This window comes from Aegilops tauschii, chromosome 5 (genome assembly GCF_002575655.3).
Source record: "Aegilops tauschii subsp. strangulata cultivar AL8/78 chromosome 5, Aet v6.0, whole genome shotgun sequence".
NCBI lineage: Eukaryota > Viridiplantae > Streptophyta > Magnoliopsida > Poales > Poaceae > Aegilops > Aegilops tauschii.
The window spans coordinates 382,753,414-382,779,426 of NC_053039.3; the positions used below are offsets into that span (position 1 = coordinate 382,753,414).

At 46.2% G+C, this 26,013-nt stretch overlaps 1 pseudogene; it reads left to right on the forward strand.

The window, feature by feature from the left end:
• Window positions 1–300: 300 nt before the first annotated feature.
• On the forward strand, window positions 301–25,201 carry LOC109786090 (uncharacterized; annotated as a pseudogene).
• The last annotated feature ends 812 nt before the right edge of the window (window positions 25,202–26,013 follow it).

Genomic DNA, 26,013 nt, shown 5'->3' on the forward strand with positions numbered 1-26,013 from the left:
TGACAAACGCCGATTGGAGGGTAGAAGTACAGCGACGGGAGGCCGTCACCGCCGACTGGCGGAACAGGGCCCTCGCCAAGAAGGCCCGTGACAACGCGGCACGCGCCGCTGCCGCTTCCGCGGACCAGGCCGAGGCCGAGGCGGCACGCACGGGGATGATGAATCCCCCCGGCAACCACGCGCCGTACGCGCCCTGGGGCCAGCAAGGTGTCGGGTCTCCGACGCCGCAGCCATGGGGATCGCCGGGCTACGCCGACGGGGACGTGCACGGTGGGTTCAACCCAAATGTCACGTTCCCCCATGGACACACGGACCAACGTCGCCGCGAAGAAGAGGAACACCAACCTGGCTTTCCTGCTGGGCGGGGCGGACATGCTCCAGAGCACCGACGAGGCGGTCAAGGCGTGGTACAGGGCGCATGTCGGCCTCATCCTGGACCAGCTTCCCTCGACGACGCCGCCCACGCCCACGCCCACGACGACGCCGCCCACGCCCACGCGCACGCCGACGCCGCCAACAAGCCCGACCGATGATGCCGCCGAGACTGCCCGCAGCGCAGAAGCCACGCCGCCAAGCACAGAGACCCCGTCAAGCCCGCGCACGCCGACTCCGCCGACGCTGGAGGCCGACCTCGCCGTCTGATGCGCGTTTCTGTTCTGATTTTTGTACGCCGAACTTTTCATCGATCGCCGATCACCGCTTGATCGCCGGATTGTGGCGTTTATTTTTGGGCACGGGAATGAACTACGTTTGAATTTGCCAAGGCTGGGGGGGCGCCTGGGGCCGTGGCTGGGAGCTAGGCCGCCCCCAGGGGCCGAATTAGCGCCGGCTCGCCCCCAGGGCGCAGTTTTTCGGTGCCCTGGGGGGCCGAACGGTTGGAGATGCTCTTAAAAAGGGTAGCTAGGCCAAGTCAGTCCATGCCGCTGTTTCCCTTCAAGTGCATATTTACACTCATATAACAATAAAATTGACGCTTCTCTTCTGTTAAGCTGTACTATCACATAGTACGATTTTATTTCAATTAACTAGCTTTGGATGGTATATCTCCTTAATTGGCAGGCGCCTTGAGTCAACTCAGTGAGCAAGCAGTTTCAAGATTGAGTAGGAGTGTCGTGGCGCTTGCATCGTTTGGTGGTTGGTGATTATATTTACTGTTAATACTTTCTCATATTGCCTGTTTTATTATAATGACCAGTTATTCGGTCTGCACGTGTGCGTAGGTGATACCAAGTTACGTGAATGCACAGGCATATGCATTGAAACCTCAGCTCCTGATTCTGAAGCTACAATCCTAACATCAAGACGGTTGATTCCACCTGCTTGGCCTGCAAATTTGACGGTAACTTTTCTCTCTACTCCTATCATGGACTATTAATTATGCTTGTATGCATGTTGCACCTGTAATCATTAATTCACCTTATGCTCATTCCAGATTAAAGTACGCCTTTCGAATAATCGGATTGTCACTGGGCGGATAGAGGATCCTGGGATATGTGTTGATTTTTTCATTGTCAACATCAAGAATGTGTCTGGAGTTGATGCCGCAAGTCTTGATCGTGACATGCAGATTGAGCCTCATACGAAGGTAGTAGCTGTATGGCGCTGTTTCAATTCAGGACTTCTAAAGTTGACAAGCGGACTAAATCTTGCCTCTCCAAGCATTCCAACCGGTGAGACAATTGCAAGCACGTGCCGGATCCGCAAGGTGAGCTGCTTTGTAAAGTTCACACAAATAACTCTATGATGGTGTCAGTGACTTAATAGTATATTCTATAATTGTATGCACTGATGCATATCCTTAGTTTCAGTGAGTATGAGTTGCATTTTCTCTGTGTAACTTCATTGTCACTTTTGCGCTAGGCAGGGATTGGAGGCCCCCTTGTTGATTTTGATGGCAACTTTGTTGGGATGAACTCCTCTCGTACCAAAATGGAAAAGACTGCCTACGTGCGAAGGGAGCGAATTCTTCGATTCTTGTTGCGTAAGGGGATGGTCAGGTATGCACACTTTTAGTATTGATGAACTGCCCTTCCCTCTTTGGCTTACCCATGTGTCTCTCTTGCTGCATCGTATTGTGCCACATACCCCCTTCTATTTTTATTTGAGTTTCTGTGCGAGCTGTATCAACAGCAGCTTCTAAGGTTTACGAGTTTACCCCAACAACTGTCCCATTAGCCATTTTTGTACGCATGTGTTTCTTTTCTTAAATTGTTAAAGATTTTCTTAAATTTCTCTGCGGTGAAATATCTGTAACTATTTGGCTCCATTCTTGTTCTAACTTTCCCTTGTTTAATGTGGTTGTGATATATTGCCTTTGTGGATTTAACACTTGAGTTTTCTACGTTGCGCTGCAGTGTTAGAGTTAAGGAAGGGGTCGATGATACTACAAGGGCAAGAATGAGCAGTGAGATGAAAGCAATTAGGCCAAGTGAGTCCATTTTTGCTTCCTTTTCCTGCCTATTCATAGGTGACTGTTCTATTAACTGTATCACACATGATTTTATTTCAATTAACTAGGTTTGAGCGCTAAGTCCGTAGCGAGATTGAGTGAATCCAGAAATGGCGCCTTGAGTAAGCAAGTACTTTCGAGATTAAGCATGAGTGTTGTGGCGCTGGCCTCATTCGACGGTTGGTGATCATACTATTCATAATTTCTCATGTTACATTTTTTTATGATCAGCTATTCAGTTTGCACGTATGACTCTCTCCCTCTTCAGGTGATACCATCTTACGCGAATGCACAGGTATATGCGTTGAAAGTGCATGTCCTGATGCTACGTGTTTCCTGACATCGATAAATTTGATTCCGTATACTTGGCCTAGAGATAAGATCGCTGAAAGTTTGACGGTAACTTTTTCTGGATTATTAATTATGCTACTCCCTCCGTATAGTGTCAAAAACGCTCTTATCTTATGGAACGGAGGGAGTAATATATATGCTGCACCTGTAATGATTAATTCAGTACAACCATTGCCCTGTTCTCGTTTCAGATAAAAGTACGCCTTCCCGATCATCAAGCTGTCATGGGGTGGATAGAGAATCCTCGGTTATATGTTGATTATTTCATCGTCAAAATCAAGAACATTGCTGTTACTGATGCCGCTCATCTAAGTCGTCTAAGTCTTGATCGTGCCATGCCGTTTGAGCCTTATAGGAAGGTAGCAGCTGTATGGCGCTATTTTGATTCAGGAGAATTAAAGACCACAAGCGGGGTAGATCTTTCCTCTGTAAGCGTTCATATCGACGAGAAAATGTTAAGCACATGCCGAATCCACGAGATGAGCTAGCTGCTTTAGTTTGTACAGTTCAAATGATAACTGTATATGATGCATATCCTTAGTTTCAGGCATTATGAATTGCATTTTTCAAGCATAACTTCATCCTATTGTTTGTGCTAGATCGGGATTGGAGGTCCCCTTGTTGACTTTGATGGCAACTTTGTTGGGATGAACTGCTCTGGTACCAAACAAAGAAAGACCCCCTACGTACAAAGGCCTTCAATTCGTGAATTCATGTTCTTTCGCGGGATGGTCAGGTATGCGCACTTTTCAGTATCGATGAACCACACACTCTGTCTGGCTTATCCATGCTTCTCTCTCACTTCATCCTATACTACATCTCCCTGTCCTATTTCTATTTGAATTTATGTAAGGTGTATCATTCTGAAAGCCAAACAGCAGCTTCCGAGGTTTACGATTTTATCCCCAAAACTGCCCCATTAGCTTTTTTGTACTTGTGTTTTTTTTACATCGTCTGTTGCTCTGCATCTGTGACCATCCCTTCCCGTAGCCCAACAAGCTGCATTTTTACTGTACTAGATTACGGTTGTTATTTTAATCTGGCGCTAATACATATTTCTGCTACACTCTGGAGAAATTGTTTTAGATTTTCTTACATTTCTCTGAAACATCTGCAACTATTTGGCGTCTATATTTCCCTCATTTAATAGCTCGTTTTGTGTAAGGTCTGATGCGGAGCATCCTACGATCATCCCCATGTACACTCGAGCCTACGCCATTGGACCTAAGGTGAACCCGCTCCTAAATGCTTCTCCTTTCCATTCATGTGAGACATGGTTGCTACCTTATGCAAGGACACTACACATGCCTAGGTACCAAGGAGACCCTCTCGGAGATGCTCGGAATGATGGACAAGTCACCAAGTACAAGGATGAAGGAGCACGACGAGAGGAACCGGAGAAAGGCTACAGGGCCCGGACATCCGGCCCCTCCCGCAAGCCCGGACATCCGGCGCCCATCACAGAAGGCACCCGAAGCTGAACCACGTCAGCCCGGACATTCGGCCAGAGGCCCGGACATCCGGCTCTTCCCGAGCCGCCGGACAGCCGTGTTGGAAATATGCCCTAGAGGCAATAATAAATTGGTTATTATTATATTTCCTTGTTCATGATAATCGTTTATTATCCATGCTAGAATTGTATTGATAGGAAACTCAGATACATGTGTGGATACATAGACAACACCATGTCCCTAGTAAGCCTCTAGTTGACTAGCTCGTTGATCAATAGATGGTTACGGTTTCCTGACCATGGACATTGGATGTCGTTGATAACGGGATCACATCATTAGGACAATGGTGTGATGGACAAGACCCAATCCTAAGCCTAGCACAAGATCGTGTAATTCGTTTGCTCAGAGCTTTTCTAATGTCAAGTATCAGTTCCTTAGACCATGAGATTGTGCAACTCCCGGATACCGTAGGAATGCTTTGGGTGTACCAAACGTCACAACGTAACTGGGTGACTATAAAGGTGCACTACAGGTATCTCCAAAAGTGTCTGTTGGGTTGGCACGAATCGAGACTGGGATTTGTCACTCCGTGTAAACGGAGAGGTATCTCTGGGCCCACTCGGTAGGACATCATCATAATGTGCACAATGTGACCAAGGAGTTGATCACGGGATGATGTGAGTTACGAAACGAGTAAAGAGACTTGCCGGTAACGAGATTGAACAAGGTATAGGGATACCGACGATCGAATCTCGGGCAAGTAACATATCGATAGACAAAGGGAATTGCATACGGGATTGATTGAATCCCCGACATCGTGGTTCATCGGATGAGATCATCGTGGAACATGTGGGAGCCAACATGGGTATCCAGATCCCGCTGTTGGTTATTGACCGGAGAACGTCTCGGTCATGTCTGCATGGTTCCCGAACCCGTAGGGTCTACACACTTAAGGTTCGATGACGCTAGGGTTATAGGGAAAGTATGTACGTGGTTACCGAATGTTGTTCGGAGTCCCGGATGAGATCCCGGACGTCACGAGGAGTTCCGGAATGGTCCGGAGGTAAAGATTTATATATGGGAAGTCCTGTTTTGGTCACCGGAAAAGTTTCGGGTGATATCGGTAATGTACCGGGACCACCGGGAGGGTCCCGGGGGTCCACCAAGTGGGGCCACCGGCCCCAGAGGGCAGCATGGGCCAAGTGTGGGAGGGGACCAGCCCCAGGTGGGCTGGTGCGCCCCCCCCCCCCCACCAGGGCCCAAGGCGCCTAGGGTTTGGGGAGGGGGCGCCTCCACCTTGCTTGGGGGGCAAGTTTCCCCCTCTCCCCCCTTGGCCGCCGCCCTAGATGGGTTTTGGGGCTGCCGCACCCCTTGGGGTGGAAACCCTAGAGGGGGCGCAGCCCTCTCCCTCTCCCCTATATATAGTTGAGGTATTGGGGGCTGCAAACACATGAGTTTTCCTCTCCCTGGCGGAGCCCTACCTCCTCCTCCTCCTCTCCCGCGGTGCTTGGCGAAGCCCTGCGGGATTGCCACGCTCCTCCATCACCACCACGCCGTCGTGCTGCTGCTGGATGGAGTATTCCCCAACCTCTCCCTCTCTCCTTGCTGGATCAAGGCGTGGGAGACGTCACCGGGCTGCACGTGTGTTGAACGCGGAGGCACCGTTCTTCGGTGCTTAGATCGGAATCAACCGCGATCTGAATCGCTACGAGTACGACTCCCTCATCCGCGTTCTTGCAACGCTTCCGCATCGCGATCTACAATGGTATGTAGATGCACTCCCCTTCCCCTCGTTGCTAGATTACTCCATAGATTGATCTTGGTGATGCGTAGAAAATTTTGAATTTCTGCTACGTTCCCCAACAGTGGCATCATGAGTTAGGTCTATGCGTAGTTTCTATGCACGAGTAGAACACAAAGTAGTTGTGGGCGTCGATTTTGCCAATTCTTCTTGCCGCTACTAGTCTTATCTTGTTTCGGCGGCATTGTGGGATGAAGCGGCCCGGACCGACCTTACACGTACGCTTACGTGAGACAGGTTCCACCAACTGACATGCACTAGTTGCATAAGGTGGCTAGCGGGTGTCTGTCGCTCCCACTTTAGTCGGAACGGATTCGATGAAAAGGGTCCTTATGAAGGGTAAATAGAAATTGGCATATCACGTTGTGGTTTTACGTTGGTAAGAAACGTTCTTGCTAGAAACCTATACAAGCCACGTAAAAAAACTTGCAACAACAATTAGAGGACGTCTAACTTGTTTTTGCAGCATGTGCTATGTGATGTGATATGGCCTGAAGATGTGATGAATGATATATGTGATGTATGAGATTGATCATATTCTTGTAATAGGAATCACGACTTGCATGTCGATGAGTATGACAACCGGCAGGAGCCATAGGAGTTGTCTTTATTTTTTGTATGACCTGCGTGTCATTGAATAACGCCATGTAAATTACTTTACTTTATTGCTAAGCGCGTTAGCCATAGAAGTAGAAGTAACCGTTGGCGTGACAACTTCATGAAGACACAATGATGGAGATCATGATGATGGAGATCATGGTGTCATGCCGGTGACAAAGATGATCATGGTGCCCCGAAGATGGAGATCAAAGGAGCAAAATGATATTGGCCATATCATGTCACTATTTGATTGCATGTGATGTTTATCATGTTATGCATCTTATTTGCTTAGAACGACGGTAGCATAAATAAGATGATCCCTCACTAAAATTTCAAGAGAAGTGTTCCACCTAACTGTGCACCGTTGCGAAGGTTCGTTGTTTCGAAGCACCACGTGATGATCGGGTGTGATAGATTGTAACGTTCGAATACAACAGGTGTTGACGAGCCTAGCATGTACAGACATGGCCTCGGAACACATGCAAAACACTTAGGTTGACTTGACGAGCCTAGCATGTACAGACATGGCCTCGGAACACAAGAGATCGAAAGATCGAACATGAGTCGTATAGTAGATACGATCAACATGGAGATGTTCACCGATGATGACTAGTCCGTCTCACGTGATGATCGGACACGGCCTAGTTTGACTCGGATCATGTATCACTTAGATGACTAGAGGGATGTCTATCTGAGTGGGAGTTCATTAATCAGATGAACTTAATTATCATGAACATAGTCAGAAGGTCTTTGCAAATTATGTCATAGCTTGCGCTTTAGTTCTACTGGTTAAGATATGTTCCTAGAGAAAATTTAGTTGAATGTTGGTAGTAGCAATTATGCGGACTGGGTCCGTAAACTGAGGATCGTCCTCATTGCTGCACAGAAGGCTTATGTCCTTAATGCACCGCTCGGTGCGCTGAACCTCAGCGTCGTCTGTAGATGTTGCGAAACATCTGACATACACGTTTTGATGACTACGTGATAGTTCAGTGCGTAATGCTAACGGTTTAGAATTGTGGCACCAAAGACGGTTTTTGAAACGTCGCAGAACATATGAGATGTTCCGAAGACTGAAATTGGGATTTCAGACTAGTGCCCACGTCAAGAGGTATGAGACCTCTGACAAGTTTCTTAAGCCAGCAAACTGAGGGAGAAAAGCTCAATCGTTGAGCATGTGCTCAGATTGTCTGGGTACCACAATCGCTTGAATCGAGTGGGAGTTAATCTTCCAGATGAGATAGTGATGGTTCTCCATAGTCACTGCCACCAAGCTATTAGAGCTTCGTGATGAACTATAACATATCAGGGATAGATATGATGATCCTTGAGAAACTCGTGATGTTTGACACCGCGAAAGTAGAAATCAAGAAGGAGCATCAATTGTTGATGGTTAGTAAAACCACTAGTTTCTAGAAGGGCAAGGGCAAGAAGGGATACTTCATTAAACGGCAAATCAGTTGCTGCTCTAGTGAAGAAACCCAAGGTTGAACCCAAGCCCGAGACTAAGTGCTTCTGTAATGAGGGGAACGGTCACTGAAGCAGTACTACCCTGGATATTTGGTAGATGAGAAGGCAGGCAAGGTCGACAGAAGTATATTGGATATACGTTATATGAATGTGTACTTTACTAGTACTCCTAGCAGCACCAGGGTATCAGATACCGGTTCGGTTGCTAAGTGTTAGTAACACGAAATAAAAGCTGCGGAATAAATGGAGACTAGCTAAAGGTGAGATGACGATGTGTGTTGGAAGTGTTTCCAAGGTTGATGTGATCAAGCATCGCATGCTCTCTCTACCATCGAGATTGGTGTTTGCGTTGAGCATAAACATGATTGGATTATGTTTATCGCAATACGGTTATTCATTTAAGGAGAATAATGGTTACTCTGTTTATTTGAATAATACCTTCAATGGTCTTGCACCTAAAATGAATCTCGATCGCAGTGATACACATGTTCGTGCCAAAAGATATGAAATAGTAATGATAGTACCACATACTTGTGGCATTGCCACTTGAGTCATATTGGTGTAGAACGCATGAAGAAGCTCCATGTAGATGGATCTTTGGACTCACTCGTTTTTGAAAAGATTGAGACATGCGAACCATGTCTATTGGTATATATGCATGAAGAAACTCCATGCAGATGGATCGTTTGTACTCACTTGATTTTGAATCACTTGAGACATGCAAATCATACCACATGGGCAAGATGACTGAAAGGCCTCGTTTTCAGTAAGATGGAACAAGAGAGCAATTTATTGGAAGTAATACATTTTGATGTATGCAGTCCAATCAATGCTGAGGCATGCAGTGGATATCGTTATGTTCTTACTTCACAGATGATTTGAGTAGATGCTGAGAATATTTACTTGATGAAACACAAGTCTGAATTATTGAAAGTTTCAAGTAATTTCAGAGTGAAGTTGAAGATCGTCGTGACAAGAGGATAAAATGTCTATGATATGATCATAGAGATATCTGAGTTACGAGTTTAGCACACAATTAAGACATTGTGGAAAGTGTTTCACAATTAATACCGCCTGGAACACCATAGTGTGATGGTGTGTCCGAACATCATAACTGCACCCTATTGGATATGGTGCATACCATGATGTCTCTTATCGAATTACCACTATCGTTTATGGGTTAGGCATTAGAGATAACTGCATTCACTTTAAAAGGGGCACCACGCAATTCCGTTGAGACGACACCGTTTAGAGAAACCTAAGTTGTCGTTTCTTAAAAGTTTGGGGCTGCGACGCTTATGTGAAAAAGTTTCAGACTGATAAGCTCGAACCCAAAGCGGATAAATGCATCTTCATAGAATACCCAAAAACAGTTGGGTATACCTCCTATTTCAGATCTGGAAGCAAAAGTAATTGCTTCTAGAAGCGAGTCCTTTCTCGAGGAAAAGTTTCTCTCGAAAGAATTGAGTGGGAGGATGGTGGAGACTTGATAGGGTTATTGAACCGTCACTTCAACTAGTGTGTAGCAGGGCACTGGAAGTTGTTCCTGTGGCACCTACACCAATTGAAGTGGAAGCTTATGATAGTGATCATGAAACTTCGGATCAAGTCACTACCAAACCTCGTAGGACGACGAGGATGCGTACTACTTCAGAGTAATGCGTAATCCTGTCTTGGAAATCATGTTGTTGGACAACGATGAACCTACGAGCTATGGAGAAGCGATGGTGGGCCCATATTCCGACGAATGGCTCGAAGCCATGAAATCCGAGATAAATGGATCTTTAAGAAGAAGACGGACATGGACGGTAATGTTACCATCTATGAAGCTCGACTTGTGGCAAAGAGTATTTTTACAAGTTCAAGGAGTTGACTACGATGAGATTTTCTCATCCGTAGCGATGCTTAAGTCCGTCGGAATCATGTTAGCATTAGCTGCATTTATGAAATCTGGCAGATGGATGTCAAAACAAGTTTCCTTACCAGTTTTCGTAAGGAAAGGTTGTATGTGATACAATCAGAAAGGTTTTGTCGATCCTAAGGATGCTAAAAGGTATGCTAGCTCCAATGATCCTTCCATGGATTAGAGCAAGCATCTCGGAGTCAGAATATACGCTTTGATGGAGTGATCAAAGTTTTTGGGTTTATACAAAGTTTGTTAGAAACTTGTATTTACAATAAAGTGAGTGGGAGCGCTACAACATTTCTGATAAGTATATGTGAATGACATATTGTTGATCCGAAATGATGTAAAAAATTTCTGGAAAGCATAAAGGGTTGTTTGAAAGGAGTTTTTCAAAGGAAGACCTGGATAAAGCTGCTTACATATTGGGCATCAAGATCTATAGAGATAGATCAAGACGCCCGATGATACTTTCAAAGAACGCACACCTTGACATGATTTTGAAAGAGTTCAAAATAGATCAGCAAAGAAGGAGTTCTTGGCTGTGTTACAAGGTGTGAGTATTGAGTAAGACTCAAGACCTGACCACAGCAGAAGAGAGAGAAAGGACGAAGGTCGTCCCCTATGCTTTAGACGTAGGCTCTACAGTATGCTATGCTGTGTACTAAACATGAAGTGTGCCTTGCCATGAGTTGGTCAAGGGGTACAATAGTGATCCGGGAATGGATCACATGACAGCGGTCGAATTTATCCTTAGTATGTAGTGGACTAAGGAATTTTCTCGATTATGGAGGTGAAAAGGAGTTCGTCGTAAAGGGTTACGTGGATGCGAACTTTGACACTAATCCGGATGACTCTGAGTAGTAAACCGGATTCGTATAGTAGAGCAATTACTTATGGCTCCAAGTAGCGCGTGGTAGCATCCACAAGATGACATAGATATTCGTAAAGCACACACGGATCTGAAAGGTTCAGACCCGTTGACTAATAACCTCTCTCACAAGCATAACATGATCAAACCAGAACTCATTGAGTGTTAATCACATAGTGATGTGAACTAGATTGTTGACTCTAGTAAACTCTTTGGATGTTGGTCACATGGTGATGTGACCTATGAGTGTTAATCACATGGTGATGTGCACTAGATTATTGACTCTAGTGCAAGTGGGAGACTGTTGGAAATATGCCCTAGAGGCAATAATAAATTGGTTATTATTATATTCCCTTGTTCATGATAATCGTTTATTATCCATGCTAGAATTGTATTGATAGGAAACTCAGATACATGTGTGGATACATAGACAACACCATGTCCCTAGTAAGCCTCTAGTTGACTAGCTCGTTGATCAATAGATGGTTACGGTTTCCTGACCATGGACATTGGATGTCGTTGATAACGAGATCACATCATTAGGACAATGATGTGATGGACAAGACCCAATCCTAAGCCTAGCACAAGATCGTGTAATTCGTTTGCTCAGAGCTTTTCTAATGTCAAGTATCAGTTCCTTAGACCATGAGATTGTGCAACTCCCGGATACCGTAGGAATGCTTTGGGTGTACCAAACGTCACAACGTAACTGGGTGACTATAAAGGTGCACTACAGGTATCTCCAAAAGTGTCTGTTGGGTTGGCACGAATCGAGACTGGGATTTGTCACTCCGTGTAAACGGAGAGGTATCTCTGGGCCCACTCGGTAGGACATCATCATAATGTGCACAATGTGACCAAGGAGTTGATCACGGGATGATGTGAGTTACGGAACGAGTAAAGAGACTGCCGGTAACGAGATTGAACAAGGTATAGGGATACCGACGATCGAATCTCGGGCAAGTAACATATCGATAGACAAAGGGAATTGCAAACGGGATTGATTGAATCCCCGACATCGTGGTTCATCCGATGAGATCATCGTGGAACATGTGGGAGCCAACATGGGTATCCAGATCCCGCTGTTGGTTATTGACCGGAGAACGTCTCGGTCATGTCTGCATGGTTCCCGAACCCGTAGGGTCTACACACTTAAGGTTCGATGACGCTAGGGTTATAGGGAAAGTATGTACGTGGTTACCGAATGTTGTTCGGAGTCCCGGATGAGATCCCGGACGTCACGAGGAGTTCCGGAATGGTCCGGAGGTAAAGATTTATATATGGGAAGTCCTGTTTTGGTCACCGGAAAAGTTTCGGGTGATATCGGTAATGTACCGGGACCACCGGAAGGGTCCCGGAGGTCCACCAAGTGGGGCCACTGGCCCCAGAGGGCAGCATGGGCCAAGTGTGGGAGGGGACCAGCCCCAGGTGGGCTGGTGCGCCCCCCCCCACCAGGGCCCAAGGCGCCTAGGGTTTGGGGAGGGGGCGCCTCCACCTTGCTTGGGGGGCAAGTTTCCCCCTCTCCCCCCTTGGCCGCCGCCCTAGATGGGTTTTGGGGCTGCCGCACCCCTTGGGGTGGAAACCCTAGAGGGGGCGCAGCCCTCTCCCTCTCCCCTATATATAGTTGAGGTATTGGGGGCTGCAAACACATGAGTTTTCCTCTCCCTGGCGGAGCCCTACCTCCTCCTCCTCCTCTCCCGCGGTGCTTGGCGAAGCCCTGCGGGATTGCCACGCTCCTCCATCACCACCACGCCGTCGTGCTGCTGCTGGATGGAGTATTCCCCAACCTCTCCCTCTCTCCTTGCTGGATCAAGGCGTAGGAGACGTCACCGGGCTGCACGTGTGTTGAACGCGGAGGCACCGTTCTTCGGTGCTTAGATCGGAATCAACCGCGATTTGAATCGCTACGAGTACGACTCCCTCATCTGCGTTCTTGCAACGCTTCCGCATCGCGATCTACAATGGTATGTAGATGCACTCCCCTTCCCCTCGTTGCTTGATTACTCCATAGATTGATCTTGGTGATGCGTAGAAAATTTTGAATTTCTGCTACGTTCCCGAACAATCCGGCCCCCCAGCCCGGACATCCGACCCCGCCTATCCAGAGACTACAGAAGTTTGCACCGCCAGCCCGGACATCCGGCACCCAGCCCGGACATCCGGCCCCTCCTGAAGCCCCGGACATCCGGCCCGACGCCCGGACATCCGGCTCCGTCTGTCTGCGCACAGTAAATGGCCGAAGCCCATGTACCTCTTCGCCCCCCTAGACTATTTATACTCCATCCCCTTCCTCTTTCTAGGGTTAGCATTGGTTTAGCTCATTTAGAGATAGAGCTTTGCTCATCCATATCGGATCTACTCCACGAGAGAGACCGCGGCCCCTCTACGGAGACGATCCACCTTGGATTCAAGACCTCCTCACGGAGAAGACCCCCATCAAGACCTCCTCACGGAGAAGAACCGGTTACCCTTTGTATCGTCCTTTGTTGATTGTGGATCATGTATCTCCCTTTGTGTTCTTGAATCTAGCGCATGTGTAGTCGAATCTTGTTGGTTTGAGTGATTCTCTTGTGTTCCCCCTCGTGTTTCCCCTCGTGTTCTTCGTGTTCTTAGTTGGGATCCGCTCCTTTCGTGAAAGATCGGCCATCTAGGGTTCCACCCTACATCATCTTGGTATCATGAGCCACATTGATCACGATTTCGGAGCCTCCCCGTTGTGTTTTCTAGCCTTGATTTTGTTGTTTTTCGTCCTAATTCGAAAATTCCCCATCAAAAATAGCCCTAATTTTTTTTTGTTGGTTTGATGATGTTTTGTTGAATTTGATCCGTGGATTTGCTTTGTTACTTGTGGATCTAGCTTTCCCCCAATTTTCCCCACTTTTCATCCACGAAATCTCTCCAATTTTGCCCCCGAAATCATCAATTTCCGCCCCTAAAATCGAGTTCCTCGAGTTCATCCTCGGATTTGGAGCCCGGACATCCGGCCCGTAGCCCCGGACATCTGGCCCCCCGGACATCCGGCTCCTGGAGCGCTTTTTCGCGCGCGGTTCTGGACATCAGGTCCCGGAAATCCGGCCAAAGCCCCGGATGTCCGACCCCTGTACATTTCAGCTTTTCCGTTTCACCGTTTTGTGCATAACTTCCACATCCGGAGTCCGATTTTCGCGTTCTTTAGCTCGTTGAGTAGCTATTGACATCCTCTATCCATCTAGATAGGTCCCATCCCCATTTGACTCCATCAAATTTTGAAAACTTTGGCATCTTTGCCTAGGGCTTCCACCACAACATCCGCATAACCACCACCGACTTGCGCAACCTAACCAATTTTGTTCCCCTTAGCATTTGAGGTTGTTTGAGTTGTGATTTGAGTCTCCTAAGGTGTTTCGGCTACTTAGGGATGATTGCTTCTTCATCAACCACCACCATAACTTCCGCATAGGCTTACCCACCATACACTTCCGCCACCCTAACTTAACCCAATTTTGTTTGTGTTGTGAGTTGCGTCTCCTAAGGTGTTTCGACTACTTAGGGACCGTGCTTCCAACCCCGACACCATGTATAGTTCACCACCTTACCCTCCACTTCCGCATTGCCTACTCGCAAAAACCCCATCATTGCATTTCCGCAATCCCTTTGAGTTCCCGCTACCACCGTTTTGACTTTTGACATTTGAGATTTTGAGTTCGCGGTTTTTCCGTTTCCTAAGGTGTTTCGGCTACTTAGGGACGAGTCTCCATCATCTTGGTATGTACATCAAGAACACCGCCACTCATCATCGCCTCGGACGGTAACCTCCATATCATCTTGGTATCGTGGTATCCCTCCATTGTATATTCCCTTGCACATTGCATTGTTAACCCCTAGCCCATTTTGCGTCACTTGCCTATCGAGACTAGCCATTTGAGTATTGCCGGCAACGGTACTTGTGCACATTAGTGATCTACACTATACATTGCATACATACCATATCATATTGGTATCATATCATCTCGTGTGCCTCAAGTTTGTTCCCGCATATACACAATTGCTATCTTGGTTTGTGCATTGTACAAAAGTGGCCATACATATATAAAAAGAAGAGAATAAGCTTTTAAGCAAAGAAAAAGAGTGAGCAAAGAAGCTTGTAAGCAAGTGCCATAGCATCATACCACATTGCATATAAGATTGTCATATCCGATCATCTTGAAAGAAACACCGGGAACCATACATACATAGCATACTTGGGATAGAAAGTTTATCCATTTTGCATATCATAGGTTGTGCACAAGTGTAGTATCCGCCTATTGAGCAATCGTGCTAGCGTCTCTCTTGAGTTGTGCAACACGAGCGTTTTCCGTGGACTCCACATTTTGTGCACTTTCCTTGGTTGCACGACCCCATTTATCTATCCGTGTGTGTGTTTCCGTGTGCCATTCTTTGCTATTGGTCTACTTGTTTCACTTGCGAATTTGTGAATCTCTTTCAACATTATTGACTCTTGCTAACATTTTGCATCAAATTTTTGTGCCACTATCCTCACCAAGCTCCACCATAAGCCTTATTTGTGTAGGTGTGAGAAACCGACAAGAATTGGTACTAATTGTGCTATTTCCTTGTTACACATTGAGTGATCATTGATCCATCTTCAACATCGGTCAAGGTACATTTGGTATAAGTTCTTCTCTTTCTCCCACTCATATTTGCTCGAGTCTTGTGATGGATAGGCAAGGCATTTCATCTCCGGTCTTCGACAACAACGACGGCGCGAACAACTACAACACCAAAGCGTCCATCTTCGATCTACAACGACAAATGCAAGGAACACAATCTACCTTGCGAGAGCGCCTCGACAACCTCGCCATCGACATACACCACTCCGAAGCAAGGAAAAGGGACTACATCGACACCAAGTTGGGCGAGCTAAAGGATCAACTAGGACATGGTGGCCGACTACAAGTCTTCTTCCCCTTCATCATCCTCAAGGCGGCGGCGAGCAAGTCGATCATCTTCGGAGCGCCCACGCGACGCAAGTGCAAGTCGTCCACATCCACATATACATGGTGACCACCATCACGCTCGTGATCCACATCATCATGAAGGGCAAGTCACCTCCAAGCAACATGTGCACGACGACGATGAACGACATCTACTACGAGCTCAAGTACGACAATGACACCATCAACATGAAGATGCTCCACAAGCGCAAATGCATAAGCCCGAACAAGCCCTACTTCACGCCAAGGCCACGCTTCAAGAGCATAAGAGAAGACCGCGAGACGAGCACCACCAAGACAGAGCTACGGCTATAACAACCACTTCGGCATCTTCGCCAAGTGCTATGAAGGCATCTTCGCCTTTGGACGTACGGCATCTTCGCCTACTTCCCATGAGTTCGCCTACATCAACATCTTCAACAACAAGGCAACCACCTACGAGCGAGGGCGACACTTCCATCTTCGGAAGCCCCTCAAGGAAGATGGCCGAGCATGGGAAATTCCCTTCGGTCATGGAGACGAGCTACGAGGTGCCACATCATATGGGCCTCCAACAACAAGACGGCGACACGAAGGTTGAGCATGGAGACATTTGCACCAACATCTCTCCGACACCCACATATCATGAGATGACCCAATTGCCATGTGAGGAGAGCATTGCCTATGAGAGGATGAGTGTGACCACCACTAGCCCCACACTTGAGAGCATGCCACACATCCTATGTGAGGTTGAGAGCCATTTGAGTGACTTCACCAACCATACGAGTGAGAGCATCATATTGGGAGTGAGTGAGCCACAACACTTAGTGAGTGAGGTAGTTGACACGGCAGGTGATGCCACTATGATTTCTAATGACTTAACCTCTACTCCTAGTGTGTTTTCTTCTTTGGTGCTAGGTCTCCTACATGACGACACGCCTATCCTCGACGAGTCCATACCTCCAATGGAAACGATGATGGCCATGGTGGACGATGATGAACCCCCCACATGGTACCATCAAGTTGCAACCTCTCCTACAACACATGAGCTACGCTCCAAAGGTAACATAGGTGATAGTGCTTCTCTTGTCCCACTAGTGGACTATTTTCCCAATGATTGCTTGCATGATGTTGATCCACCTATTCCCATGCTTCATGCTAGTGCGACTTCTTCATGTCATGACTTACCAATTTATGATGAATATGATGATGAGCATGTTGAGTTGCCTAGTTGTGATGCTATGCTCCATAGGATATCATGTGAAAATTCTATTGGTCACTTCATGTTTGACAATCCATTGAACTTGTCATATGCTATGAGTGAGATCTCCCATATTGCTTCATTTCAATCTCAACATAGTAACTATGCATGCCCCATTAAAATACATCCCATTTGCACTTATGGTATAGATGACGAGATGATGGTCATTGGCTTTTGTTTTTCATGTGATGATATTGCCATGCTTCCTTTACATGATTTGCGCAATTCATCTACTATACCATGCCACGATCACATTTTTCCAAATATGCATTGTTTTGGATGTTGTCAATATTCTCCATGCGATGTTTCCACTAATGCTCATGAGGAGACCTCCATAGTTTCCTCATACATATTAGGAGATCTTGATGCATTCCATACTTTGCATGATTCCCATCATTCTTGCACCATATGCATATCATTCATAACAATGCTCTAGACATTTCTTGTGATGCTTTACACAATTTGAGTCTCCATTATGCTATACATAATAACAAACCTCTCATGATGGATGACATGTTTCTATATCACGTATCTCATTTATTTGAGCATTGGATATTTTGTGCTAACCAACACAAGCACGTGCGCATCATGATGGATGATGTGTACATCTACCACGCACACACAATTTTCCTTTTGTCTTTGTTTTGTGTAGGTACTTATGAACACTCGTCAACCTCACAATCCCATGAGTTGACGAAACGAGCTCTTGAGAGCAAAGATGACTTGGGATCCCGTGGATTGTCCTTCCCACCATTCCCTTCGCGCAACAACTTCACGCATTCCTTTTACTTGGCTCTCACACGGCTTTGGACTATATATCACTTGTTACGTTATGTCCATTTTCCCGTGTTCACTTTGCATGCTATGCTTCTTTCTATGATTCTGCCATGCAATTGTGACCCTTGCTTGCATCTACCCATGATTCACCATAATGCTACTCCTATGTGTATTTGCATGTTTGGTGGAGATCCTTGTTGCTATTGCCATGTTTATCATGTGCCTCATGCTATTGTTGATTCTTGTGTTGGGAGAGTCATGATATTCCATTGCTATTTACATAGGACTTCTTGCCAATACATTGATGATATATTGCTCATATCTTGCTTTCATGCTAGTGATATGTCTTGTGCATTATTCATGACCACTATTTGCACACATGACATGCTTGCCATGATTCCTTCTAGTACGTTGCATCTTCGCACTACTAGCTTGCTTGACTTGATCACTATGATTACTTGCTTGGTTGCATCACCCATGTTCCATTACTCGCTTTCTTGGGTTGATGACATCTATGTTCATGCCTCTCACATGATATATCTTGATCATTGTCTCTTGTGTACATTAGTTGCCTCTCTCATATCCAATTGTATTGAGTGCAACCATACTATGCTTATTGATCTTGGAGACTTTGACACCTTACGTGTGATGCATGCTCGTTTGATTGAGCCTATTGTATTTGGTTGTTCTCGCATCATATGCTTTCATACCATACCACACCTTGTCCTTTCTTATGATAAGAATGATGAGAACACTTGTTTGGTATCTTACCACTCGAATGATAGGTGCTACATTTGCACTAACCTCATTTGTTTTTCCGAGTGTTTGTCATGTTCTTTCGTTTTGAAGGATTCACAAGGCGGTACGATCACGAAACATTTTGGTTATGAGAAGGCATACATGATGCGCAACTCCATCACCCTTGAGAAACTACTAAAGGTGAACTCCTTCCCTTTGAGCCATTTTCAAATACGCATGTTGGATGGGTCATTCTTTCATTGTTGTTTCCTTCTTGTTTTCTACATGCTACATCTCGTGAACGGAGGACCGACATTGGAGATGGACCCTATGGACCTTCAAGTTGAGGAGTGCTCGGACTTAGTGGATGCACCACCGGACCAACACTTCTACCACGACATCGAGCTATGGTACAACACCACCCATGACAAATTTGCATCTTATGCATGGATTGACACACATTATGCTTGTCTTGCTGCACCTATTCCCATGTCATCCATGATATATGAGCTTGTGCATTTCCTTAGCAAATTTGTTGTTATCTTTCTTGATGGCATATTCATACATAATGATCACATTGCCTACCATCAATTGCATGATAACATACTCATATTGAGCATCCATTGCCATATTCATGCTATTGATAAACCGTATCACTATGACATCATTTTGCACCGTGGTTGTATTCATCATATTCAAAACACATTTGTGTGCACAATGTATGATTTTTATCCCATGAACACTTTGCATATCATTCTATATCATCTTGATAAGCTTCATGCGCTTTGCCACGAAAAATCTTGCCTCACGGACTCATTCTTACATGACGGACACTTTGTGTGCGCTAACCATTGTATTTCCAAGTGTTGTTTGTGTTTGCTCTTTTTGCATGTGTACCACTCCGGACACACCTTGGAGTACTTGGATTGCGCCATGTCTTCCACTTCGTCCAACTACAAGTCCTTCCACGACAACCGTTTCCATGGTGATGAGGATTTCGATCCGAGGTCGGATCTTTCCCAAGGGAGGGGAGATGATGCGGAGCATCCTACGATCATCCCCATGTACACTCGAGCCTACGCCATTGGACCTAAGGTGAACCCGCTCCTAAATGCTTCTCCTTTCCATTCATGTGAGACATGGTTGCTACCTTATGCAAGGACACTACACATGCCTAGGTACCAAGGAGACCCTCTCGGAGATGCTCGGAATGATGGACAAGTCACCAAGTACAAGGATGAAGGAGCACGACGAGAGGAACTGGAGAAAGGCTACAGGGCCCGGACATCCGGCCAGGCCCCGGACATCCGGCCCCTCCTGCAAGCCCGGACATCCGGCACCAGCCCGGAAATCCGGCGCCCATCACAGAAGGCACCCGAAGCTGAACCACGTCAGCCCGGACATCCGGCCAGAGGCCTGGACATCCGGCTCTTCCCGAGCCGCCGGACATCCGTCCCCCAGCCCGGACATCCGACCCCGCCTATCCAGAGACTACAGAAGTTTGCACCGCCAGCCCGGACATCCGGCCCCCAGCCCGGACATCCGGCCCCTCCTAAAGCCCCGGACATCCGGCCCGACGCCCGGACATCCGGCTCCGTCTGTTTGCGCACAGTAAAGGGCCGAAGCCCATGTACCTCTTCGCCCCCCTAGACTATTTATACTCCATCCCCTTCCTCTTTCTAGGGTTAGCATTGGTTTAGCTCATTTAGAGATAGAGCTTTGCTCATCCATATCGGATCTACTCCACGAGAGAGACCGCGGCCCCTCTACGGAGACGATCCACCTTGGATTCAAGACCTCCTCACGGAGAAGACCCCCATCAAGACCTCCTCACAGAGAAGAACCGGTTACCCTTTGTATCGTCCTTTGTTGATCGTGGATCGTGTATCCCCCTTTGTGTTCTTGAATCTAGCGCATGTGTAATCGAATCTTGTTGGTTTGAGTGATTCTCTTGTGTTCCCCCTCGTGTTTCCCCTCGTGTTCTTCATGTTCTTAGTTGGGATCCGCTCCTTTCGTGAAAGATCGGCCATCTAGGGTTCCACCCTACATCAAGGTCTGTATTATCTTTTCTGTGTCGATTTATCAGAGAGTTTTCTACATTGTGGTGCAGTGTTAAGGAAGAGGTTGATCATGCTGTAGCAAAAATGAATAGTCGTTATGGAGAATCTTATTTCATGCCATGAGGTGAGCAAATTTATTTCATAGGATATTGGCTGTAAGTCCAGCATGATGCAGCCCTGGACCCAGGAGGTGAACGGCGCAGAGATTACACGGGAAGTTAGATTGTGTTCCTCATCGTAGATCCATGGCAAGCTGGACGATAGCTTCCCCATTTTTTATGTGATAAACGACCTAACTGGGAGATTATTGGGGATCCTATCCACTAACTTGGTGTGTGGTCATATTCTGTTCATACATAGCAAAATCGTTCCAACTGATTAGTACTAGCATTAGGCGAATGCCCGCTTGTTGCTATGGAAATCATAAAAGTAAATTTAATCATGCATGTGGCACATCAGACTGCAAATCCACAGGCACAGAAGCTGACTTGGAGTCTGGCAAACAAGATAACATAGAAACATTAAAACTGTGAGGAATACTCATATGACATAATTGGTATGCAAACCCTTGAGCAAGATGTGGAAATGGTGGGTTGATGACTCCACCAGTCAGGGAGTTACTTTTGGTGAAGGGTAGGTGGGATGGAATAAGGAAGATGGATCATCACCATCAGACTTCAATTTTCTTGGATTACATGTTGAAACTACAATGGCCTACCATGACCCCTTGGCGGCTAATACATTTTTACTTATTTTGCTGAGTAGTTCCTTATGTTGCACACGCACACTTCAAAAACTGTATCAAACACATTTAACTTGTGTATCATGCTAGGCGGGCGATACCTTAATCGTCTCGATGATATATTCGAGAAGGATATCTTGAGCAAACCATTCAAAAGTGTTCATTTTGAAATGGACCGAAGTGCCTACTCACTTGCTTCAGAATCAAGCAAACGTCTTGCTTCAAAAATGAATCAAAGTGTTGTCTCACTTGCTTCCTTCAATGGTGATGACTCTGTTATACAGTCCTTACTTTTCCATGTTTTACTTGATCAATGATTGATAACTGAAATTATTATCTCTATAGGATTTGCAAAAAAAGTTTTCTTGCTCAGGTATATTTATAAAGGGCAAAGCATGCTCTGCAACAATTCTGACTTCAGCAAGTTTGGTTAGAGTTCCTGGCAGTGCACACATGATTGATGAGAACTTGAGGGTTGTTACTACTAACTGCTATCAATTATTATTTTGTGCCTTTTCATTTCAGATACTGGTTAACATATAATCTTATCATTGCAGATTGAAGTTGTCCTTCCAAATGGATTTCTAGTCGTAGGGATATTGAACTGTTATAATTTACACTACAATGTTGCTCTTATTGACATCATGGGATTTTGGCGTCCTCGGACAATAAAAATCAGTGGGGATCCAGTTACCTCATCTATGGACGTAATAGCTGTGGGTAGTCTTTTTGCACATCGCAAACTAATGGCTGTCGAGGGGACGGTGTTGATTGGCAAACAAAGCGAACTTGATTGCATAGAACTTTGTGTCTCCACCTGTAAAATCACCAAGGTATTTCTTGTGGACTTCCCAGTACCTTTAACATGCCAAAAAATTATTGGCATTGGAATACTAATATAAGCTAGCTCTCACTACATCTATCAAACGCTATCTGTGAGTAACCCTTGTATGTTCAAAAAGTAACTTTGGAGGACGGGTGCATTGGTTGAATAGTGCCAAAATACTATTTTAAAGTTTCAAAAACTTCTGAAAATAAATCAACATGTTTATATGGATGTATATTACACATGCGCAACTTGTGATGCTGAAAAAAGTAACCATGTGAGTTACACAAAAATGACAAAATCGTGATTATGCATGAAAAGATGAATAGTGCATGTATTATTCACTATTTGGAAATCAACATTTTGTCATTTTTGTATAGCTTACACGTTTACTTATTTCATCACTAAACTTTACACATGTAATATACATCCATATGATCACGTAGAATTCTTTTCGAATTTTTTTGAAACTTAAAATGTGAATTTTAAAGTATTTAAAATAAGGTCCTCCGATACACCCGGGTTCCAAAAATCCATTCTCATGTGTGTTACTTTTGTTTTGCTAGGCTGGGATTGGGGGGCCTCTTATTGACAATGATGGGAATTTTGTTGGAATGAACTTTTATGATGAGGAAGAAACTCCGTTCCTGCCGAGGGATGTTATTCACCGCCTCTTAACTAAGAAACGTTATGCCTCTATGTTTAAAATAAAAGAAGTTCTGGGTTTTAGGGAAGCTGTCCTGTCAGTACATTCATCTCTAGTTTTCACATCGTTCAATCATTTTCACTTAAACATTATTTGGGTCCAATTGGTTTGGGCTGGTATGACAATGTGCGTGTGCTATGCACTTGTGTGTGCCCCAAGCTGTAGTGCACTGATGTAGTGATATAATGGTACTCCCTCCGTCCGAAAATACTTGTCATCAAAATGGACAAAAAGGATGTATCTAAAACTAAAATACATCTAGATACATCCCCTTTTATTCAAATTGATGACAAGTATTTCCGGACGGAGGGAGTACATGATTCCCAGAACTAAATTCATCGTTGTGTTCTGTTGGAATCTGCTATTATCATATACATACTTGATACCGTACTTATCCGCACCCTCTCCTCATGCTCTTATCCTCCATTGTCTATTTTTAATGCATTAAGCTGGTATGTCATTGGTTTAAACCAACTCGTTTTCTCGTGGTAAGCTTGATTTTGGGGGTACTTGCAGGACTAGCGCAGATGATACTATTATCGAGGATGTTGAAAATAGGTATTCTTTCTTGAATATGATATGTACATATTGTTTGAATATTCGGTAACTCATGGAGTAATTGACAAAAAATTACCACATTTCACGTATCCATCCTACAGGACTATCACATTTTGAAAACTGACCAAAAACTCCAGATTAGTGCTAATTTCGTGACAAAAAACTACCAGGTCGAGTTGACGACCGATTTAACTGTTTTAAACCCCTTTCTGACAGAGCTGGCCCACCTGTCGGGACGGCTGCCGCGCTAACGGCTAACGGCCCACACGTCAGCACCAACCTTCTTCTTCCTCCTCTTCTCCTTCTTGTTGGCATTTCCTCGAACACCTTACCAACAGCAGAGCAGGACACCGGCGTCAGCTAAATCAATCGGTGCTGCTGCTCGCCGAGGACCTCCTTCTCGCGCCCCGGTGCATCAAGCCGCGGATCTGGTAGCCACCATCGTCCCCGCACGCCGCCGGCGTGGATCCGGTCACCACCACCGTCTCCATCACGCTGCACAAGCAGCAGGCCGCGGCACCGTCCAGATGCAGGAGAGTAGCAGCAGCCTGCAACAGCGTCGGTCAGATGTGGGAGACCAGCGACCGCGAGCCCCGGCAGCGGAGGGTGGCGGAGGTATGCGCCGAAGCCCCAGGCGTCCTGCAGCACCATCATCACGGAGGCGACGCGCCGGCGAGACCACCTTGGCTTGGACTAGGAGGAGGGAAGCGACCACAGCCACAGCGCTAGGTTTTGGCCACGGCCAGGAGGCGGACGGCTGCTGCGTCGGTGAAGACCGCCGCCCTCCCGGCCGCTCTGGCTGGTTGCCCGCGGGTGGCTCGTCGTGCGTGACGGCATGAAGCAAGCATCACGTTTCGCTGCCGCGCAAACAAGGCCACAGGGAGCAGGGAGCAGGAGGAGGAAGAAGAAGGTCGCCGGTGCCACAGGCTGCCGCTGCTCACCGGCGTCGACGCGTCGGCACGGTGGTGCTGCCCGATGCGCATAAGGTGCTTGTTGAAATGTCAAACAGAGAAGGAGGGAAGGAAGAAGAAGATTGATGATGACGTGTGGGTCCCATTTGTCATAACGGTTAACTTCACGGTCAAAATAAATAGAGTTGACTTTGCTGCCGGTCCCACATGTCATAAACAGGTTTAAAATCATAAAAACGGTCATCAACTCAAATTGGTATTTTTTGTCACAAAATTAGTATTAATCTGGAGTTTGGGGCCAGTTTTCAAAATGTGGTAGTTCTGTGGGACGGATATGTGAAATGTGGTAGTTTTTTGTCAATTACTCTAACTCATGCCTCTTGAAATATGTCTTATCAACAACAGATGGTTGTTGCCTGGAGGGACGCACAGAAATACTGACGCTATCGCAGCGGTTGATGGAAACAAGTATTCTTTCTTACACAAGTTAAGACTATTTATCTGTACATTGTTTAAAATAAATAAATCTCTCATTGACTTGTACTTGCTCATGACAGATGGCCGTTGCCTGAACCACGCGGCGTTGAACGTAGAGCTGATCCTAAGCGTCGTCGCACATGGCCTCTTCTGCGAGCTGACCGTTTGGAGCGTGGCAATTGGCCTCCGCCTGTGAGATGTCACGTTGGTCGTAGAGCTGATGGTCACTGCTAGCATTGATGTTCTCTTGTTGTTTGGTTCCGTGACCTCCATTCTCAGCCACTTTTTGATGACTGAGTACTACTACAGTAATGTTTTTTCTGTGATGAACCCTTTTTAAAACGGAAACAATAAAAGTCGATGTTTCAGGCTGAACGTTGTTTCCACCATTCGTTTAATTCACATGAATCTTAATGTGAGCGTAGTGTCCATGTCATTTTTCGCAGTCGTTCGGTGGGACAAGTGACCAAAACGAACGTGTAGGTCTCCTCATCGTCTCTCCCCACCGCCCCTCACTCTCTTCAGCTCCAAATCCATCGCCGCCCCAGCTCCCATTTCCGCTGCCGCCCAGCAATGCAGCTCCACACCTCGCGCCATGTGGAACTCACCATCCCCGGCGACACGCCTACACGGACTCCCGGCAACGTGACTCCTCCACTCCGTCGTCACGGCCACCTCCATCTGCGCGTCAAGGGCGGAGGATGAGTTCCACGTGGACACGGCGACACGACAATGGCGGACGCACCTTCTCCAAGGTCGTCGTCCACGGCCGCGCCTTCTCCGCCTTTGAACCCATGAACTCCATGGACGCCAAGTCGATGTGTGGCGGTGGCGGTGAGATCCCATCGAGCTCGTCGGGGGCGAGGTCGTCCACCTTCCCACCATGTCTTCCCTCACAAGGTCGATCCATCTATGTCTTTTCTTTTCCCCAAGTTGTTACTGCTCTGAATATAATTTAGATGGTTTTTCCCGCTAGCTCCCACTAGAACATGGCATTTTGGGAAACATAGCAAATATATTCGTTTTTTGCCACCCTAATTTGCATTCTGTAAATTGCCATGGGAATATAGTCTTCTCTTATGCCATGGGCACTTCCACACATTTTCTGG